Source organism: Myotis daubentonii, chromosome 4 (genome assembly GCF_963259705.1).
Source record: "Myotis daubentonii chromosome 4, mMyoDau2.1, whole genome shotgun sequence".
In the NCBI taxonomy this organism is placed as follows: Eukaryota; Metazoa; Chordata; class Mammalia; order Chiroptera; family Vespertilionidae; genus Myotis; species Myotis daubentonii.
The window spans coordinates 92,498,390-92,504,760 of NC_081843.1; the positions used below are offsets into that span (position 1 = coordinate 92,498,390).

General features: G+C 40.2%; 1 pseudogene; it reads left to right on the forward strand.

The window, feature by feature from the left end:
* Positions 1-3,385: 3,385 nt before the first annotated feature.
* Positions 3,386-4,979, forward strand: LOC132233863 (hydroxymethylglutaryl-CoA synthase, cytoplasmic-like; annotated as a pseudogene).
* The last annotated feature ends 1,392 nt before the right edge of the window (positions 4,980-6,371 follow it).

Genomic DNA, 6,371 nt, shown 5'->3' on the forward strand with positions numbered 1-6,371 from the left:
CTGTGGGATGAGAGTTGTGGCAGTCACTTTTGGTCATACATTCTGCCACATTTTCATTCTCCTTATCTGCAATGACTGTTTTAGGTCTGTGTCTCAAAATCTTTTGCTGGGACTTTAAGGGCAATGGTCTGCTAGCTGGTCTCCTTGCCTTCACACTAATGCTCTTCAAAGCCACCCTCCACATATCTGGAAGGTAATCTTTTCTAAAATGGAAATCTGTCCATAATTTCAGTGTTCCAAAGCTCTCAAGAGTCCTTATCGAAGAAAGGCCTTCAGTCTGGCATGCAAGCTTTTCATAATCTGTTTGTTGCACTGTGCAACCCATTTACATGGCACTCTCCAACAAAAGTAAGCTTCTTGCAGTTTTCCCTCACCTCATCACACATGTACACACACTTCACATGCCTTTACCATGGTGTCCCCCTCAACTGTATTCTTTATGATCTACATCATCCTCTACCTAATGCATTCCAATTTTCTACAAATAGGGTCAGGCATTACCTCCTCCACCGTTTTCAACCTGGTTTCAACTTCTATATTGTAATTCTCTTATCTATCCAAGTTGCCTCAATTTCCCATCTATCAAAAGGAAATATATTAACTAGTGTCACCCCAATACATTTAATAAGAAAAGGAAAAAAAGGAAATACAGTCCTGAACTCATAAGCTCTTATAAAAATTAAATTCATTTAAGACATGTAAATTTCTTACAACAATGCCCAGCATATGGGCACTGCTCAACAGATATTAGGTATTATTATTATGATTATAAGCCATTGCATCTCATATTTCTGGCAAACGAATAATTGTGGAAAATGTTTTGCCTCAGTGTCTTTGCCTTTGTTCTTTTCTGCATGGAATTCTCTACCGCCTCTGTCTGGACTCATTTTCCCTATATCCAAATTCTATTTTAAATTCCACAAATTCTCAGGGAAGTCATCTGCAATGTGTAGGGCGCCGCTATAGGGTTAAGCCTTGGACTGACCTGTTGGCAAAGCCAGAAACAAGTCCCAGCTTAGAGGGCACAGTCCCCTTAGCATAATTAGGCTTGACCCTATGATGCTCCCTAGATCCTATCTGGGAAGCTAATGGGCTGTGGGAGGTGCAGCAAGTGCTGCCAAAACAAGTGAAACTCACAAGAACATTGTAACTATGGTGACCACCACCTTGTTTACCTCTGGCTATAAAATAAAGGCTCAGCTTGCCTCTGGATCTCTCTGTGTGGCGTCAGGCAGGCACAGGAAGATCCACAGACCCAGCTTATTCTCTTGGTCTGTCTTTTCTTCATCCTTTGCCGCCCTCCCTCAGGCTTGAGGAACCCTTGGCTGAGCTGGCCCGGCACAGCAATGGACTGGATATTTGTGTCCCCCCCAAATTTATATGTTGAGACTAATGCCCAATATGATGGTGTGAGGTGGTGGAGCCTTTGGGAGGTGCTTAGGTCATGAGGGTAGAGCCCTCATTAATAGGATTAGTGCTACTATAAAAGAGATTTTAGAGACCAAGCCTTCCCCTTCCACTATGTGATGACTTAGGGAAAAGGTAGCTACCTATGAACCAGGCAATGGATTCTCACCACACACCAAATCTCACCAGACCCTGTGCCATCATCTGGGACTTCCCAGCCTCTGGAACTGTGGGAAATGAATACTTACTGTTTATAAGCCACTCATTCTCTGGTATTTTGTTTTAGCAGCTCAAACAGACGAAGTCGGCATCTTTCTTCTCCAATCTTTAAAACCCTCATAATTTTGTTTATATACCCTATTTAAATCTGCATGTTATATTTCTATATTAATTTGTTTAAATTTGTCATTTTTATGGAATCACTGGGGATAAGTATTACATCATACATCTTTATAACTTTAATCCCTAACATTTTGCCTTGCTTGGAGTAAGCTGATATTCACTGCATTAAATTAGATAAGACAAAAGAATTCCTTTATCAGAGATTTTGATATTGTTAAACCAAGACAAGAGTATATTAAATTTGAAATTTAGATTTTCAGCCAAGGGGAACATTAAAGAAATAATTGGAGGACATGGTATTTGGGCTGGGTCTTGTAGGAAAAGTTCAGTTGGATTTGGTAAGCCTTTCTTATTCCAGAGGAAAAAAGAAAACAGAAAAGTTGTCGAGTGAATGTAACAATGTGAACATACCTATTTGGTGGGGAAGGCCCAGGGTGTGTGGGTATGAAGAATAGAGTTTGGTGGAGATGTACTGTGGTTTAAGGGGAGGAATAAGGAAGGTGGAGCCCAGTGCTTAAGTCTTGAAATATTCTGCTTTTTTCTGTAGGCGATGTAAAGCCATTAAAAAGTCTAGATGTGATCAAACTGAGTTAAGGGAAATTGCATGGGGAAAGAACCACCGAGGTGAACTGATTAGTAAAGGCATCTGATCTCAAATACTTTCTCCGTAAATGTTTAAAGAAAATCTAATTTGGATGTGGATATATTTGCTTTTCCACTGGCAATCCTCTTTTATAAGCTTGAAGTTGCTTTTTAGGTGGAGATTTTCAGTCACTCCCAACCCAGATGGGAATCACTCTAGTAAATAACCCTGGGGTGGCAGCTCCACACACCAATGACAGTACTCGGGAGATTTCTGCACAGGGTCTGTGTCACGCTGACTTCAATGAACATACTTCTTAATTAGGAAGAAATACAGAGGTAAAGAGGGTGGTACTTTTAATTAGCTGCCCCTTGTTTAGCTTTCTGTCCATTTGAGACATGAGATCACATAGATGGATGGAGAGCCAACATCATGATGAAATTCCTTGTGACAATTAAAATTGTTAGGTCAGATACATTATATGCAATTTAAAGTTTATTCAAGACTCCACATTTGCCTTGGAGAAATTGTGAGGTTGTTCTTTAAAAGCTATTTCTGTGGACTCTAAATGTCAAACTGTTATGGACAGTGTTCTAATTAAGCCAACATCATGCTTAGAGATTAGGTTCCTAATTCAGTTTCCAATAGAAAAGTCTGCAGCATAGTTACCTCAAAAACAACAGAACAACAAAACCAAACAAAGGTTGCTGCGTTGTGCCAACTGAACTTGAAGACATGGTGCCCTTGGGTATATATGTAATTTTCCCATTGAGAATATTACTTCAGCCAAAGGGAAGTAATGCCCTACCATGCCGGCCTTCTGATCTTTCCCAAAACTACATAACCTGATCTAAACTAAAAAGCTCATGTGATAAAGAAAAAGGAAATCATTGCTTCCTGAACTTAAACCTAATTATATTCACATAAGAAGGGAAGTGACTTGTAATTTAAATGGTAATAGAAAAGCATTTTTCCTCTCTTGCATCAACACCTTTGGTGCCTGAAGGAGGAAACAGTGACAGACTTGGAGACGGATGTTCTCTGTCTTTCACCATGCCTGGGTCACTTCCCTTGAATGCAGAAGCCTTCTGGCCAAAAGGATGTGAGAAGTTATGCCTTTGAGATTTATTTTCCTTCTCAATATGTTGATCAAGCAGAGTTGGAAGAATATGATGGATGGTGTAGGTGCTGGAAAGTATACTATTGGCTTGGAGGAGACCAGGATGGGCTTCTGCATGGATAGAGAAGATATCAACTCTCTTTTTGCATGACTATAGTTCAGAATCTTATGGAGATAAATAGCCTTTCTAATTATTGCATTGGGTGGTTAGAAGTTGGAACAGAGACAATAATCGACAAATCAAAGTTGGTGAAGACTAATTTGACAGCTTTTTCAGGAGTCTGGGAATACAGATCTAGAAGGAGTAGACACCACAAATGCCTGCTACGGAGGAACAGCCACTGTCTTCAAAGCTGTGAAATAGATCGAGTCCAGCTCTTGGGATGGATGGTCTGACCTGGTAGTTGCAGGAGATATTGCTGTATATGTCACAGGAAATTCTTAATCTATAGGTGGAGTCAGCCATTGCTCTGCTCATTGGGCCAAATGCTCCTTTCACTTGTGAATGAGGACTTCATAGGACACACATACAACATGCCTTTGACTTCACAAGCCTGATATGCTTTCCGAATATCCCATAGTAGAAGGGTAACTCTCCCTCTAGTGCTACCTCAGTGCGTTAGACCACTGCTACTCTGTCTACCCACAAAAGATCTGTGCCCAGTGGCAGAAAGAGGGACATGATAAAGATTTTGCTTTGAATGATTTCAGCTTCATGATCTTCCCCTCATCCTATTGTAAACTGGCTCAGAAATCTCTAGCTCAGATGATGCTGAATGACCAGCACAGAGATGAAAACAGTATCTAGCGTGGCCTGGCAGCCCTTGGGGGTATTAAATTAGAAGATGCCTACTTTGATAAGAGATGTGCAAAAGGCATTTATGAAGGCTAGTTCTGAACTTTTAATCAGAAAACAGGCATCTTTGCTTGTATCAAATCAAAATGGAGATATGTGCATGTCCTCCATGGGTGGCTGCCTTACTTCTGTTCTATCCCAGGACTCACCTCAGCTGGCAGGAAAGAGGGTCAGCATGTCCTCTCCTGGTGCTGGTTTGGCTGCCACCTTCCACTCCCTTAAAGTTATACAAGATGCCACACCAGATCCTGCTCTTGAGAAAATAATAGCAAGTCTTTGTGCTCTTAAATCAAGGTTTGACTCAAGAACTATCTTTGCTGAAAGCAGGAAGGTGGAGGGGACACTTGTCACCTGGTCAATTATAGTCCCCAGAGTTCAATAGGTTTACTCTTTGAAAGACCATGGTACCTGGTTAGAGTGGATGAAAAGCACAGGAGAATTTATGCCTGGCCACCCTCTCCAAATGACGACACTTTGGATGGAGGAATAGGAATGTGCATTCAAGCCCAGTAGCTGAACATGTTCCCAGTCCTTCTAGGAAAGTGCCAAGACTCCAGGGAACAGCAGCAAAACCAGAGCAGCTGCCATCAGCAGTGGGGGTCTTGAAGAACTTCTGTGCAGGGAAGGCCCGTGTGGGCTGTGTGGGGTTGGGTATGTATGGGAACAGTTAGAATGGAATGCCTGGAGACAGTACTAAAGGGTTACATGTTGCTTAAAATTTTATGTGACTGACATGGAGCCTGGAAAACTGACATGTTCTTGGGGAAGTCTCTTAGCTTCCTAATGAGTCTAGCCAATGCTTACTGTATTCCATGATGTTAATGGCTTTGCAAAACTCCCTATCCCTCTGGCCATTAGTATGCTTGAAGCTTAGTTTTTATATGTGGTTTGATGAGTCGTGTGATTCTGACAGAAAGAAACAGAGATGCTAGTCTTCAATTTTAATTTTTTTGAATGTGTTATGCTTCCAACAAACAAGGTTACTGGAAGTACCTGTGGTTTTTGAAAAAAGTTTCTAGTTCAAGGAATGTGTTCTTACATGTGATAAACACAAACCCTGTTTGAAAATGGCAAGACAAACGTGTTCTTTTCTAAACTTTGTACATTCTGAAGAGAAGAGTTGGGATGGTAACTGGTTCTGGAAACTGGAATGTGGCTTTAAATCCAGGCAGCAGTGAGGAGTGATTGCAAAGGCCCTGAGTGGAGAGGCTGGCCCTGCGCAGGCCTGGGAGGGGTGGCCTGGTGTGTTTGCAGCTCTGAGTGTAGCTCTAGGTCTGTTCCTGAATCTGTTCATGCTGGACTAGGCTGAAAAACTAAACTGAGAAGTTACTGGCACTTGTGTATGAGGAAGCTTGTTGCTGCAACCTTTTGTACTTTATTCTGAATAATAAATAAACCATTTTTTTTCTAGCTGCTCTTAAACATTTTAAAAACAAGGACAGGGCCAAGACACCAGGTTACTTCTGATGCTTCGGTGTTACAAATGTAACTGAAAGACTGACAACCTGACTTCATGTTATAAGGATTCTTTTCCTGTAAAAAAATCTGTTTAATGAAAAGAAAAAGGTGATACCCAAGTTTTTACATAGTTTGATCAGCCAAAATGAGTTTTCCATTTAAGATCTGGAAGTAGAATCTAGAAAGCATTTTCTTAGACTTCTACCTTAAGAAAACCATCACAAGATCTGAATAAGACTGGATAGACAGTTTTGTAGATATTTTTGGTGTGAACTATGACATGAGCCTTATAGACTGTTAAATAGAGTTAGTTGGAACCAATGTACAAAATTAAATTTTTTATATTTTATTTGCTGTTAAATTCTGTGATTTTTCAGTTATCTAAAATCAATGCACACAAATATGAAATGTAACGTTTCAAATTGCAAGGTAATATGTAATGTAATGTTTATAAAACACTCTAGTCTAATATTAATTAATGGTATTTTGACTTGTAAAGTCATAATTTGTTAAAATGACTTCATTTTAACATCCATTGATATAGATTAATAATGGAAGTTCAGGCTTAAAAGATTGATGGGAAATGGTGCATGCAATAATTTTGC